The following is a 16,643-nucleotide window of genomic DNA, read 5'->3' on the forward strand; positions in this document are numbered from 1 at the left end:
ATTAAAAAATTTAATTAAATGTGCAATGAATTAATTCAGTGCATAGTCTTGTGTGCACCAAACATGCAACAGTGTGGGGATCGATCTGAACCATTCTTTGAATATTTATCTGACGGTTGAAGTTTGCAAACAAGCTAACAATGAAACAGATGGCAACAATGCACAGTTAAAAAAGCATTAGTCATCATAGCATTGAAGGTAAATAGTAAAAGAAATTCACTGCGTTCAATTCAATACAGTTTTCATATCAGAATCCGCAACCGATGGCTGTGATCTCTATTTGTATGCACCACGACCGAAGGCCACCATTGGATTGTCCAATCAGACGGCCTGCTGGATGCCCTGACACCTGGATGGGCTCATTCGCTTTCCTCCAGGCACAAAGAATTCTCGGAGGTGGAAAAAATGCAGAGACAACGAAAGAAATTTTAAAGCTGGCGGTCATATGGTAGGGAGGGGTGGTTAAACGACCATCCGAGCTTCAACATTTAGTCTTCTCCGCGCTTGCATTTTATTCTGAGGAATTTAGCTCCGGCCTTGGGGTTTTGTATCGACGAACTTCAAGGGAACGCATGCACAGCCTGAGGAGGGGAAATTTGTGTGTCCTTCGAGCACAGTTGTGTGTTCTTTGAGCTGCATTTTCATTTGGAAGGAAAGAGTCGTGAGATTCCGGAAAAATGAGGACTCGAGGCACTTTTTACCTGGCCGCAGTCAGTAGCAGGACCAGAGGCGCCCTTGACGGGAGCTCGAGTCGGCGTATCTTTGTTTGAACCAGGTGACGCCCTTCATCCACTTCGTGCATCTGACGGCGAACCAGGCAATACTCGAGGCGTTGGACACCAACTTGCCTTCGATTCACGTCATCGACATCAATATAATGCAGGGCGTGCAGTGGCCTCCCTTCATGCAAGCCCTGGCCGAGCGCCCGAGCGGTCCGCCGAGTCACATCCGGCTCACCGGTGCCGGAGCCGACGCCGAAGCGTTGTGCAAGACCGGGCGACGGCTCGAACGATTCGCGCACACTCTCGGCCTGCGATTCGAATTCAACCCCTGGATCGTCGAGGATGACATCAGCTCCCTCGCAATCTCCACCCGCCCGGGTGAGTCTCTCGCCATCAGTTGCGTTCTCCACCTCCATGAACTCCTCGACGAAGTCCACAACGAGAGGCTCAAGAAATTTCTCGTCCGAATCCGGTCACTGGAGCCGAAGGTCGTTGCTCTGGCAGAACGTGAAGCAGACCACAACCACCCCACTTTCACAGACCGTTTCATCGAAGCTCTGAACCATTACTTCATCCTCTTCGATTCCCTAGAAGCCACACTGCCCCCGAAGAGCGAGGAGCGTTGAGCAGGTCTGGTTCGGCCGAGAGATTACCAACATCGTGGCCTTGGAAGGACACAGCAGGAACGAACGCCACCAGAACTGGTCACAAGGTATGGGCTCGCAGGAAGGGTAAGCTTTCGTGGCGGTTGCCTCGCTGTAAGCCCCCGAGACTCCCTTGTAAGCAACGCGGAGATGGGATCCATGATTATTGCAGTCACGCTTCCGCTCTAGGTGATTCTACAGATATGGATGAATCTCAGCCCACCGCTGATTCAGAGAATTGCAGCGTTACAGAATGATTTCCCCCTAACACAGAGAAACAAAAAAGAAGGGTCTGCGAAGGGATGGCTCTGCTCAGGTATGTATCGATTTTACCAATGTTCGTTAGCTTAGCTTCTTCTGGTTTTGTATTAGGCCTGCCTGAAACACAACTTGAATGACAGCAGGCCTAAAACACAGCTTGAATGACAGCTTCAGCGTGAATGACAGCTTGACAGCTTCAGCGTGAATGACAGCTTGACAGCTTGAGCCTGAATGACCAGGTGGACTTGTGCCAGAGCAACATGCAGAGTAGACACGATAGACACATTGCAACAGGCACATGTCTTCCCATCTTCATGCAGCAACCTGTACGTCTGAAAGTACAATGTGCCAAGCATTATCCCAAGCATTAAACGCCTAGGATTAATGCTAGCATTAAAGGATGTTTTAAACTGCTCTAACACTGATTGGAAAAAAATAATTATATATAACCTATGTTTTTGCCTTCCGCCTCGGGAAGAGGCCAAATAACGGGATGTTTTAAACTACTCTAACACTGATTGGAAAAAAATAAGTTTATATAACCTATGTTTTTGCCTTCCGCCTAGGGAAGAGGCCAAATAACACAATAAATTATTATGTACCCAAAAACTTTCGGTAGACTCCCTCAACCAACACTAAGAAGTAGGTCACAAACAAGTCAACTAATGTTAACATCATAGTTTCCGATTACTATAGTCCCTAACCATTGCCAGATGGCAGGAACTAATAAGATGGGCAATGACAATTATTGAAATAACAAATTAAACAAAGTGAAAAAAAATCATTGATATACTTGAATTTACTCTTCCACGTATGAAGTAGAGATTATCCCATATATTGAAGAATTGTAAATGGTGTGTTTGAGTGATGGATTAACAAACCGCATAATGCCATGGAAAACAATAAGATTTTTTTGACAATAATTTTGTTGCAATGATTATTACGAAAATATATTACCATTTTTTAAATAGCTAATTTTATTTTCATATCATTACCTAAATAAAATTTAAAACGTATTCTTTATACTTGCATGTTAAATCTGATTTATATCTTAATTTGTTATTGCATTTTATAATTTCAAGTGAATGGCATTAAACAATTTCATCTACATTATTTAGATGGTGACAAAATGGCATTAAACAATTTCATGTACATTATTTAGATGGTGACAAACAAAATGTGGTGTATTTATGGAAAATAAATAAATTATATGAATTTATTTTTTCCCGATTGAAATTGTATGATAAGGTTGTTAGTTTTAACTAATTTATTAATCACACAGTTAGTTTTAATTAATTTATTAAAAGATTAAAAACAGATTATTACCAAAGATAATACTAAAAATATAAGTATATCAAAATTTAAGGAAAAATTGTGATAATATTCAAGATATTATTGTATTAAAATTTAAGAAGAAATTGTAGGGTGATAAAAAGTAGTAAAAAAAAAAAACTATCTTTCTATATTTTAAAAATAAAAGTATCTTTCTATTTTAACTAGTGTAAAGAAGAAAAATTGTTAAAATAACAAAAATTCCTCTTAAGCTTTATTATAAAACTAGTCAAGAGTTTGTCACTTATGCGACACTAAAAAGGTCGAAGGTGAACAGTGTTTTCTCTTAAATTGTCCAACTTATACTCAAAGTAAATCTAAATTTCAAAATATTTATCACTACTAACATTTTAGACCTTTTAACTTTACAAAACTCAAAATATTTATCACTACTAACATTTTAGACCTTTTAACTTTACAAAACTATTATGTTTTTAAAATGTCTCTCATTACTTTTTGAACATAAAGATATGTTTTTAAAGAATTCCAAATAATATCTTACCTTATGAGCACATATTTAATCCTAGTGGATATTAATCATCATAATTACTGTCATTCAAAAATAACCTAAAAATTAAATTATATATATATATATATAATTAAAAAAATTTAAATCGTAAATTTATTTTATATTAAAAATTATGATTTCAACGAAAAAACCAAACCTTATTAGGATGATAAAAAAAAACAAAAAAACAAAATATTTAATCTTATTTGTAAAAAAAAAATATAAAAATATTAATTATCTTTATCATAAATATAAATAATTAGCCTAGATTAAAAAAAATGAAATACATAAGAAATACATAATATATTATTCCAGTAAACTAAAAGAATCATAAAATATACATGTTGAGCAAAACTATTAATACACAGTCATAGAGATCTCACGAGGTGACTGAATATGCCCACAATAATCATCATCATCTTCTATTTTAATGTTGCAAAATTGATATTCCTGTGTATACACCACAGGTTTATATGTATACACCATAGATTAAAACGCGTAATTGAACCGAGAAGCATGCATCACACAATTTAGGGAAGATTGCATAATATATTAAGTGAGCTCACACTTTCCATTGAAATCTTGGGATTCAAACATTTCAAACTTTGCCAAAAGGTTTAATTTAATATACACCTCCCTCCCTGGACTCATGGATTTATGTCATATGATCTTCATTTTCAACATTCAATATTAGAGATATTAAGTACATATGTTAATGGTTTGTTTTAATTTGGTACGTAACTTATATATATATAAGTTTTATTTTTAATATATGTAAAAAATATATATTTTAGTTTTATTTTTAATATATTATATTATTGTCGTTTTTAACTTGAATTTTTTTGTAAATTTGGATAATTTTTTTCATCTATGTCAAATACTTGTTTCCATGTATTTGAAGTACCAATGTACTGGAAACTCAAGCAAAATAGGTAATTAATTAATTTTAAACATTACCACATGCAAATTTTCCTACATTGTATTTACTAAATAAATTTAGAAAACTTGGTTAACTCTTTGCGATTTTCACCTCAATATGCCCCCAATGATTATGGGGATTTAAACATTGTTTTCACCCAAGTCAATCTTGTAATTCAAACTTTGTTTTCACCCATGTCAATTTGGTAGTTTAAGCTTCATGTGCATGCTCTTGACTACATGTAACATCAAGCATGCACTACACTACACTAAAGTGGCACCCAGCCAAATTCTTCACCTTTATCAACTGTCTTCACTTTTTTATTCCCCAGTCAACACAACATTTAAACTTTGCATGGCTTTTCAATCCTCCTAAACAACTTTTCCACAATGGCTTCATGGGAGTAGCCATAGTTTATTTGTTAGACTTTTGGGAGGATTTTAAAGCTTATTTCCCAAAATTTAGCATGGATTTGTTGGAATCACAAGTTTGATTTGTGGAATCTTCACAATCCAAGCTCCCCAAGGAGTTTTTTAAGATGTTGAATCCATATATGTAGTCAAAACCTAGTTTAAACAACACAAATCAAGATTTGACCAAAAATAATTTCTCCCAAATTCTGGACAAAAACTCCAAAATGTGCACTTCAGTTATTTATTTATGATGATGATTAATATACACTAAGATTCGAATGGTCTATCAAACCTAGAAGGTAACCAATTATTTCAACTTGAAAATACTTAGGGTTTTATTTTTGTTTTCAAAGAGCATTAAATGAAGTGTTCCAAGATCACCATAGTTTTCTTGAGTTAAGACGTTAAGAAGGTTGGTTGAGTGACAATTTTTTTTAAATTTAGATTTAATGTGAGTATAAGTTGGACAATCTAAGAGAAAGTTATTTTCATCTTCAACCCACCTAGTGTCATGTAGGTGACAAACTCTTTCAACCCAAGGTGTTTTGGGAATTGAACAACTTCGAGTTTGGCTATGTAGCTAATCAGAATTTGTTTTTATTTTGGGAATGTTTATTTTCTTCTTTACACTAGCCAAGACAAAGGGATAATTTAGACTTTCAATATTTGGGTTGATCACCTCCTTATGATATCTTAACTTATTTCTTTCCTCTAACTCTTTATCACCTCAAAATTTCTCCTTAAATTTTGATGTCATCACATTTTTAATAGTATCCTTATTTCGCAAAATGATCTCCTTTATCTCCCATTGGTCCCACGAAGGCTTTGTATTCTTATGTCATCCCCACTTGAGCTAAGGGTGGTGATTTTGGAGGGAGTTAAAATTAATTTTAGAAAACATTTTGTATTCCATGTTCTTTATCATTTTATTATACATAAGATACCTAGCCATAGTCATGCCTTTGATAGGGGAAAGACTTTCTTCGATAAGGAGGATAGGATATGATGCATTTCCTTTAATCTAAATGTAATATTTTACCTTAACTAGTTGCAAGACTTAACATGAGCGTATACAAGATCAAGACTCATGACTTGAAAGAGTATGTTGCAAAAAAATTGTCTATGAATTCAAAGGCTCAAGCTATCATGACACAATTCAGAAACATATTGTATGTGACTTTGAGGGGAAAGTCACCCTCTCTTTTTCCATAAAAGTGAATATCTGTAATTTTAAAAGAGTTTAACACAAGCATTGACCTTATTAAATCTAAAAGAAATGAAGAGGTGATGAAAAATGATGAATATGTGATCTGGATTGGATCATTATATTGTTTTTCATCAATCTTGATGCTTTTAGAGTGGAAAAAGTGGAGGAATCAACTCATAGGACATTTTTTACTGGCATGACCCAATTGGGAAAATTGGGGTTTGAAACCTTTTGGAAGCATTTTGAGGCATTAAATGACATTTTTTTTTTGGGGGGGCGGGGGATTTGTTGCTTTAGGATATCACATTTTTATGCTATTTTTCACACAGATACCTTTCCAACAACACAAGAATCACCCAAATTGGAATATGTACGCAAAAATTATACCACTCATAAGTTGACCTTCCTATTTTGCCCACCATAATTTGAAAAGATGCAACATCAGCCCCATTACTCATGGAAAATGGACTAGCCACGTGATCACGATGAAGGAGACTCTAGAAGAGTCCATGTCCCAAATCTAGATAAGAGTTGAAGAAGTTAAACCTAACTAAGTTAGTACACTATTGGGTTGTGTTATAACCAGGCCACTACGAGGAAAAGTAGTGCCATTCTTTTTGAGTGTATCTTGTTCTATAGATGAGTATATTAATCGAGAGGGACAGGGAGAGAGCACACATAGATGATTTGTGCATTATAATATCCCATGGGCCACAAACCTCACCTTGTACTTGTATTCATTTTCTATTTAGAAAAAGATAGCATAGTGTCCTTATCTTCCAGCTGGGTTTTTCTCACGAAAGGGTTTCCTAGGTTATATCTTGTGTCAAATAGCGCTGGCTTGATGGGCCCTGACCTAGGTTGAGCGTTAGTCAACCAAGAAAATCCTTACACTACTGGCCCTTTTGGCATCAGCCCGCAAAGCATGGACCAAAGTTTCACTCGAAGTAATATGGGGGGATGTAGGAACCAAGTTTCTGCACCTTGAGATGGTTGTGATGTCGGTGTATACTTCCTAATCCTGCCTTCATGTAGATCGATAAGCCTTTAGGGCTTATGATGTTCCTACTCTTCCATCCTTCAGTACCTCCGTGAAGGTACTTGACTGATCTTCGCGCAGCCCTAACCCGAGGTCCAGGCACTTACGCGCCTCTGTGACTGCGTTACTGTATAAGTTCCCAAGTTATCTTAAGTGTTACCTAATCTACCATGCATTTACAGTTACCTTCGCGTAATCCCTTACTCTTGCTTGTGTTCAATTAACAGATATAATCAAATACATTTGCACATCAAATAAGCATTATAGTGTAAACCTAGATCGTAACATAACATAATCAGATGCATTAAACAAAGATAAAATACACAGTGATTGCAAAATAATTCTCTTTATTGATATCTCAAGTTTAGTATAGACTCTATCTGCCCTGCACACATAGCTGCAGGGGTCCGCGCACTCAGTTGCGGACTTCCACCCTAGGCCTCTGCGCACTCAGCTGCAGAGCCTCTACCTATGCTAAGACTCGAGAACACTTACAACTTCCTACCCAAAATCCTTCTTTCCATTACTACTCTCCCCTTAGACTCTTCTAAGACTTCCTTTTTGTACAATCCCATGGTTCACAGACCATGCATAGATCTTTACAGCCGACATGATACTTCACAAAACAAGGGTGGACAACCCTTTGACCTCATTACGCTCTGCGACCAAAAACTGCAGAGACTTTACATCTTTATTACAAAATTTGGGCCCTCTTCCCCAAAACATGGGCTTTTAGCCCCAAAACTGGCTCTAGGGGAACCTGTTCCCAACAGGCTCCCAACACAAACATGGTGACTCGCCCTCGAGTCACTCTGCAGGTGCTGAGATCTTGGCGCAAAGATGCCCCAGCTCGACCTATACGACTACTACCTCGGCGGTGCATTGCGCGGCTGCCTGCTTTATTTCCTCGACCAACTGCTCTATTGATAGCCCCGCACTGTCAGCATGAAGCTTCTGTTGAGTTTCCTGCAGACTAGCCAGCTTGCTTTCAATGGAGGCCGTGATCAAGTAGGCCTCGTCCAACTAAAGCTTCAAGCGCACCTTCAACACTGCCTCTTTGTGCTAAGATGCATCTACCTGCTCCTTCAATGCCTTGGCCTCTTGCAGCTTCGCGAGTCTTTGTGTGAGGGCAATAGTACGTGTTGTCCCTTTTACCTCATCGTAGCACTATTGCAGCTCTTGCGCCTCTATTTCAATCCTCTGCACAGTAGGGTCTTCTTGTAGGTTGGTTAGTACTTTGAAAAACTATTCAAAAAGAATTGTGCAGTCCACCACTGCACTCTCTACTGCCACTATTTCCTCTATTATAGCAGTTGTGTGATGCTCCTTGACTTTCGGTGGGGTCGAAGGCTGGGCCCTCAACTACAATTCTGCAATTTGGAGGTTCAGCTCCAACTGAACCTTTTCCAATTCTGTGCCGGCGTCACACACCCCCATAGCGAGTTTGTGAACGCGCACATCTACTGGCTCATCCCTAGGAATGGCCAAGTCCAAGGCCATTTGGCATGCTTCCTTGATGACCTAGACTATTCACTTGTTCTTATCGGTCACGTCATTTGGAGTGGTGATGGGAGAGTCTCGTTGTATGACCATTTGAGCATTGTTAATGATCTGCTCACTAATCACTTGCAAAGCACGCTGTTTGCGGGCCCTAAGTTCCGTGATCACCCCATCCTGTAGCAGGTGGAGTGCCTCACTAGGAAGCACTACCAAGTTCAACCCTACTCCCTTGAGTGCACTGACAACGGGCATGGCCACTTTTGTCTCTGTCGTCAGTGCTCCATCTAGTAGCACTATGGCTTGGGAGTCCTTCGCACGCAGCATCCCGACGGCTTCTGAAGTACCAATGGCCAAACTGGTGGATGTCGCGCCGGTCTGTGTTGCCCGAATCTGCAGCTCTTGCAAATTCACCTGAATGGCCCCCAATGCCTACTTCTACTGCTGCTCAAATTGTTGCAACAGTTCCGCGGTGGCATCCCGCACTGTATCCCCAATGTCATTCAGATCCCCCTCTGTTAGGGTGATCAGGTCCATGGACGTCTTGCTGGCCTTGGACTTCTTCCGCGGCCCTACTTTTTCTTGTCCCCTTGGACGCTTGATACAGAATGGAGGTGTCTATGGGTATTGTTATAGACATTTTTGTGCCTCGCGACATGGAGCATGAAATGTCAATAATTACAGGGATCCTCAGTCCCTAAACATGTTGTTCTTACCCCTAAAAGAACAAGGTCATCAAACCACAGCACTTCCAATCAGTTCTCCACCTGAAAACACTCAAAAACAGGCCATTTTTGGATCATGTCAGCTGCTCCACTGAGTATCTGCGCTGGAATGCAACTGCTCCTCCTTGTACCTGTGCTGAGAGTCAAATCTAATGAAGGCTACCTGCGCTGGGCGAGATTGGCCAAGTGGCACAGTCATTCTGCAAGGTGTCAACTGCCCAGGAAGCTTCCAAACTGACACTTGGTTCATGAGATTCGCCCTGTGATGAGTAAGAGGTGCTTGATCTCCATGTGTAAGCAAGGATCTCCAAGTGGACTCAAGAACTGAAGTTTAACTGAAGAGGGAGAGGACACAAGGCAACTTTATGTCAGTCTCAAGCTGACTCATCCTCTCTTCTTCTATCCTATATATAGAGCTCTTCTATGAGGTCTAGGGAGGCTGGAATTTTGTGTAAAGCAAGGAGGTGCTGTTGGTTTACAGTTAGAGCTATTGGGTGATTGCTTATATAGAGGTGAAGAGGAGACTTCTTGCTGCTGGGGAGGTGCTGCTGGATTGGAGCCATTGATGGTTGTAACCTTCTCAGAACCCTGTTACTTTTATCAATAAAGCTTTGAATGTTCTCCTATATACTTGTATTGCATTGATGTATTGTATTTACTTGTATATTTGATTCACTCTAATCCATGCATCAGTTATGAGTACATGTTTCTTGTAGTTTCCTCTCTTGTTTTGTGCAGGATCTGTGTGTAGCTGGATCGGCAAAGGGAGCAAGGAGCTGGGAACAAGAGACAAAGAGAGAGGATAAGGATCGACAAAAGCGAAAGACACCGGTTGGTTAATCTTTTCTTCCTTCTCTCTGTACTTTCATAAAGGAAAATATCAAAGCTTTGCTTTTAGTTGTTGCTAAAGACTGTCACCTTTAGAGTAGGGATAGGGTCATCCGAGTCGGATACTTTTCCCCACAACAAACTGGCGACTCCGCTGGGGAGCCTAGTATCTTGTTGGTGTTTGTAGTATTTTTTCTATTCATTTCTTGAAGAAAAGAGTACCAAATCGAAAAGCTTTTGACTATATCAAAAGCGAAGTAGAGGGGCTGTTACTCTTGCTCATTTACTGAGCAGATTCAAGATTTGAAGAGCTGATCTACAAAAGACTCTTTACTCTTTGTGATAGCTTTTCATCCTCTTGATCATCCCTTAGCCTGTACTTGACCTATAGCTTTTTATTTCAGCAAAAACAGTGCATTTTTGAGCTTTTTATGACCCGGAATTCCTTGTAAACGCAACTCTCGTGTCTCAGTGCAGGCTGTCCACAGGCAGTCTGCATTGCAGCGCAGGTTCTCCCTTCGGGAACTGCGCTGAGAGTCAAACTGACAGACCAGAGCCTGCGCTGGTCCAGTTAGCCAGTGTCTTGCTGAGGTTTCCCATTGTGTCTTAGCCCTGTTTTCACTGATTTTTTGCTGTTGCTTGCTGGTCATTGTACTTGCTGTAAACCACTTTCCTTGACATTATTCCGCCTCAGTTGTGTGATGAAACTGTGAATGTTCTTTCAGTATTTCTTGTTTCAGTTACAGTTTCCCATTGTGAAAAGCGAACCAGTATAGCTGTGGCCTCTTAGATCCTGAACTGTAAAAGTGTTTGTGTGATCTTAAGAGCTAGTTTTATTACTGTTCATGGCTGTTTGAGTTTGTTTGTTTTTCATTTTATGGTTTGAATCTATACATTTCCAGTGTCTAAACAAGTCGATCATAAGGTGTCTTTTGATTTTTGGACAAGCTTGTTTATTTCTGCTTGAAATTAGATTCAAAATTATACAACAGTTTCCTTTCTGTCTTACATCAACATTAAGGATAACGAAAAGAAATACATGCATTGTGCATTTTTCATTTGACCGTGTGCTTGACGATTTAGGAAAATGTGCATTTTAGTGTGTGTTCTATGATCTGTGAGAAAAGTTGTGTCTTTCTTTTCCCTCAGTAGATTAAGGTTTTCAAAGTTGAAAGATTGAAAAGTTTTCCTTCTCATCTTAGATTGCATTTAGGAAGTTGTATATATACATCTCGTGGCGATCCTTAAAGGCAAACTGTTAAGAAAGATCAACATTAAAATAAACTCAATTTACATAACAACGCTTTGTAACATAACGCAAACATCTAGAGGTCTAGGTAGAGACGTGTTCCGGCGTCGTTAAACATAGTGACTGTCGATCTCTACGAAGGTGGGTGATTCCTCCTGAGAGTCGGTGGCACTAACACGGACTTGTGCTTGTTACACTAAAAAATGTCACCTTGACTACTTACAGTTAGTATGGCTCAAATCAACAGTCATGCTACCCTCTTAGGCAAGTCTTATGCCTCTGTTATCCATCTCAAACTCAAAGAAGAGAGAAAGTCTTGTAAAAACTATGTTTATCTCTGGGGTCGCAGGTTCTCTCTAGCCTTACCTGCGGGGACGCTGATCATGTTCACAAAAGCTGCGTCCATGGACGCTCTGTATGTTAAAGGACAGGTGCGTCCTTCTGTAAAAGGCAAAATGCGCGAGTTTTATCTTGAAAAAGTTACTTGTGGTTACTTCTAGAACATTCTAGAGGTTGGTTTGATGAAATGGATGCGCCTCCAGTTGGTTCATGTATCTCTATTAAGAGGGAACTTATCCCATCAATAAGGGAGCTATCCCACCCATAGAGGGGGATGATCCCATTGATAGTGGACCTGAATAACCTCTTTACAGCACTATAAATAAAGACATTGAGCCAGAAGGAGAAGAGGTTGGAGCTATACATTTTCTTTGGGTAAATGCTGCAGGATTTAGGTCTCCCATTTAGAACCTTGTGAGGAGAGATTGTCTTTGCTTGATTCTACTTGGAAGAGGGTGAGCTTTGTCAAAGTAGAGGAAAACACTTGATGGACCCTGGGAGGAACTTGCACAACACCAAGGCCAGGTTGTAAGAGTTTCTTTGTTTCGTTATTAATACAAACTGGTTTATTTTTCTCAATAGCTTGTGTTAATGAGTTATTTCATGTGTTCCTTGGTCTGCATGTTGAATATATGTTTTATTATATGAAATGCAAGTGCTTGGTAATTGTTTGATTGTTTGTGGTTGCAGGAATTGATGTGAAGGAGGAGCTCATCCGGATCGGCAAGGACGGACTACAACAATAGCGTTTTGGAATAAGGTAAGCCTAAACACTTGTAGTTTTCATGTTGTAAAAGGTATATTTAGAGAAAGATCACTCAATTTTGTCTTGTTTGTCGCTAGAGAGTTTAGACTCCTAGGGAGGTCCGTTGTGTCCGCACAAATGACTTTTTCCGCCACGACAAATTGGCGACTCCGCTGGGGAATCCATTAATGAGAGAGTCTTTTCCTTGATATGAACTTTGCTTTGAGAAAATCATTTTTATTTTTTGGTTTTTGACTGTGAGAATTAGTATTTGGGTGGCTTAGCTTTAGATTTAGTTAGATTTGGTTTTTCTTCCTTTTTCCAGAAGGACGCACCCTCTGAGTACTGCACAGTGCGTCCTCAGACGCGCTGTTGCCGTTTGCACAGAGCGGGCCCGCACCTGTGACAACGGGTGGCCTGCGTCTTCCTGTAAACTTTAAGAAAATCCCATTTTTGCTTTAAATTGCTTTTAGATTTTGATTTTCCTTAGTGTTTTCTGCCCAGATCCTTTAGTACCCTGTCAGAAATTCTCACCTGAACTTGTTTTGTGAGCTTTGAGTGTTTTAGTGGATTTCAACGAAGTTTAGACCTAGGGTTTGATTTTTGGATAGGTTCTGTAGTGACTTTGATAGTAGAAAGTTGTCCAGCCTTAGATCTCTCTGGTTAGTCAACCTTCTTAGAAGTCGGGCCTGTCGTAAAGTCTCCTTGTTTGAGCAACTTGCCATTTAAGTTGTTTTGGGTCAAATTTCGAATTGCTTGTTTATAAAGTGTTGATTTCCATTTTACAAAAAGAACAAAAAGATTAGAGTTTTGTTTTGGCTAGTTTTTGGTTCTGCAATAAGCTAGTCCTTGATTTGATTGTGATCAAGTAAAACACCTTAGAATAATCATTGTTAGTTTTGGCCTCATTAAAATTGCTTAGAATAAATTTGCTTTTAGTTTGCTTATGAGTGGGTTTTCATAGATTTTAATAGTTGTTAAAGATTGATTTTTGGTTATATTAGTTTTATTTGCTTTAAGAAAAATACAAAAACATCTTCTTAAAAAGTCTTGTTTCAAGTAGCTTTTTGTTTTTTCAAAGAAGAAAAGAGTTTTTTCGTGCATGTAAAGAGAAGTTATGTTTTTATGCTTGGAAAAGAAAATCGAATTGTTTCTTTGATTGTCTTCAATTAAGAAGTTGCTTTTATAAAGATTGCATTCTCTCAACTTTTTAGTTAAAACAATTCATCGAAAAAGCAAAAGTAGTGGATATATCATCCTAGGTGCATTTTGTAGTGGTTTTGAGTCGAGTCAACACACCACTAGTTTCACTTCCATCACCTTTTGACTTAAGAAACAACCTTAAAAGTAACGCTTAAATTAAAATTGAACTAGTAACTTTTATTTTCTAGGGCTCTGAAGCACCAACATAGCTTAGGCTAGGGTCTTGGAGTAGGTGAGTACTTAACTCTCCAAGACTACAAAACCAAACAGATAGTCTATCTTGAGTAGAACAAATCCAATTGTTTCAGTTACATTCTGGGAAAGCTCCTCTTAAAGGAGAAGCACGAGCTCGTGTCCGAACCAGTGAGGGGATCATTCCTCCCTCGTTGGGAACGACGCCAGACAGTACGTATTACAAACGGTAAACCTCGGATTAACCATTGTCGAGGAGCCAGGGGTCACTTATCGGTAAACCTTGGATTACTGTCAAGGAGCCGGTAAGGGGATTGAGCTTGTTACTCTGCCCTTGCGTGCTGTCGGAGTTTAGACTGTTCCCCCAGGTGTAATTGTTGTGATTGGTAACCTTAGTGGCCATAATATCTAGGATTCTACCCAAGGTGACGGTGGAGGGAAGGTCCCACTGTACCTGGAGCAGACGTCGGCTATACTCACTTGGATTTTCTGGGGGGTTCGCTTCACTTCGAGACGGTTAAAGTGGAGGAACTTGGTCCAGTCTATTCATTAAGCAGGTTGTCGGCGTAACTGTTCCACCCGCCATTTCTGTACTGAATCCTGCGAGGTTGGACCTAATCACCAACTAGCGCTTTTGGTCCGGAAGATACTGTTTGTGTGTGCTTTGACACTCTAGATTATTTAGGCGTGTGCTTCAAATTTGTTTGGTTCTTTAGAAGACTTAGGTGGTTTGATTTGAAATTTTTTACTTTGTTTTCGTGTGTTGTAGTTAAAAATCATTAATTGTGGCGGAATTACCGAGACGGTCCCGTCGCATTGCGGGCCAGTCTCCTGAAGTTGTTTCTGTGGCCGAATTGTTGAGAAGATCCCGTGAACTTAGGGGTTCACCTCCTCGAGACGACCCCAGTACTTTAGAAGGTTTAAAGGTCCTTGTAACTCCTTCTAGGGACAGTAGTGTAGGTTCACCTGAAGAAGGAGAGTCTGCCTTGGTAGTCCATCCAGATTACCAAAGTTTAGAAACAGGTTACAATCCCGAAGCTGTTACAGTTTCCGAGCTTACTGGTAGTTTTTCATCTGCCAGTGAAACAGGCGAAGAACCTGAAATTTCCGAACCTGTTACTCCAACTCCTAGTGTTCCTGATTCACCAAGAATAGAAAGAATTATCACCGAAAATCTTCCTGTTGGATTAATTGCTATAGAAGAACTTGTTCCAGAGGAAGAAATAGGCGTTTCTGATTCTGAAGATATAATTACCCTTGATCTAAGGGAGCGTGAATCCATCTTTTACAGTCCTCCTAGAAGTGAACCTTGGTACCTTGCTTTAACCAATTTTTTAGACAACTCAGTAGGTTTTTCTACACCTCGTACTCCTTTTCCACCTGGAGGAATTCATACTCCTGTAAATATGTCTGGTCAGTCATCTGTGTTTACGCAAAGTCCTGAATCATTTTTACATGGTGGTCCTTCTGTTCCTACTGGGTATCAATCACTTTCTGGTACCTTTGCGGGAGCATCTCCTCAACCCATTGATCATGGGTTATTAGTTGGAAACAGTGGTAATGTACCATTGAGTATAGGTGATGTTTATATGATGTCAGGTTCAACTCCCATTAACCAACCTCAAGGTGGCCAATTACCGCCTGGGGGGCAACCTTCGTTAATGCCTGGGGGGCAACCTCAAGGTACTTCATTCGTGTCTGGGGGGCAACCTCAAGGGTATCAACCCCAAGGGTATCAACCCCAGCCTCAATATGTACCCCAAAGTCAACCTCAGTATCAATATCAACCTCAAGGATGGCAACCTCAAGGATGGCAACCTCAAGGATGGCAACCTCAAGGGTATCAACCCCAAGGGTATCAACCCCAAGGGTATCAACCCCAAGAGTATCAACCTCAAGGATACCAACCTCAAGGTCAAGGTCAACCCCAGTACTCGTATTTACCTCAAGGTTATCAACCTACGGGTCAATACCCTGGTCAAAGTTATCAACCACCTCAAGGGCAATCATATGGGACTGCACCTTACAGTTATCAACCCTATCCTCAATACGGCTATGGATCTCAGTATCCTCAACCTGTTACGAGTCAATACCCTGGAATGTTAACATGGGATCCGTCACAGGGTCAACAGATGTTGCAACCAAGTATACAGTCGGTACCTCAAGCAGGACAACCTGTAGTTCCTGGTCCACCCCAGCAACCGCAACCTGTCCAGTCAAGTGTTCAGACCCCTGTAACTTCGGTAGTTACTCAGCCGCCAATTGCACCTAGTACTCCACCTCACACGGCTGCAGCAACTACCGCTACATCTACCATGCTTACTTCTGGAGTATCGGCAGCTCCGGTTTCTACTGTCCCTGTAACCACTCCTCAGACATCTGTACCGTTGTCTGGATCTACGGTCCAAACCACAGTCCAGATGCCTGTAGGCCCACCTGGTACAAGTACGGTTGTTACTACTCAACCTCAATTTGTTCAACCTCCGTACCAGGGACAGTATCAACCTGGGCAAGCTGCCCAACAACCGGTTTACCAGTATCAACCGTATCCTGGGTACACTTATCAACAACCTCAGCAACCCCAGTACGGTCCGGTTAATCCTGGTTTTCCAGGAGGATATAATATCCCCAATGCGATTCCTGTTCCTAGTTATCCTGGATATCCTCCTCCTGGGGCTGGTATTGTGACTCAGAATTTTAGAGATCCTAACCGGCAGTTACCGTTTATTGCGACTTTAGATTTACCCGACTTGACGCGCCTAACGAACGATCCAATTCAATATCTTCAGTTCTGGCCGCCAATGCCAAATAAGTTGCCCA

The 16,643-nt window shown here is 40.2% G+C and overlaps 1 pseudogene; it reads left to right on the forward strand.

The window, feature by feature from the left end:
* Nucleotides 1-263: 263 nt before the first annotated feature.
* LOC149195901 (scarecrow-like protein 18 pseudogene) lies at nt 264-1,623 on the forward strand (annotated as a pseudogene).
* Nucleotides 1,624-16,643: the final 15,020 nt, after the last annotated feature.

Source organism: Pinus tabuliformis, chromosome 2_2 (assembly GCF_031772625.1).
Source record: "Pinus tabuliformis cultivar Carrire ecotype Pingquan chromosome 2_2, CPIR1, whole genome shotgun sequence".
In the NCBI taxonomy this organism is placed as follows: domain Eukaryota; kingdom Viridiplantae; phylum Streptophyta; class Pinopsida; order Pinales; family Pinaceae; genus Pinus; species Pinus tabuliformis.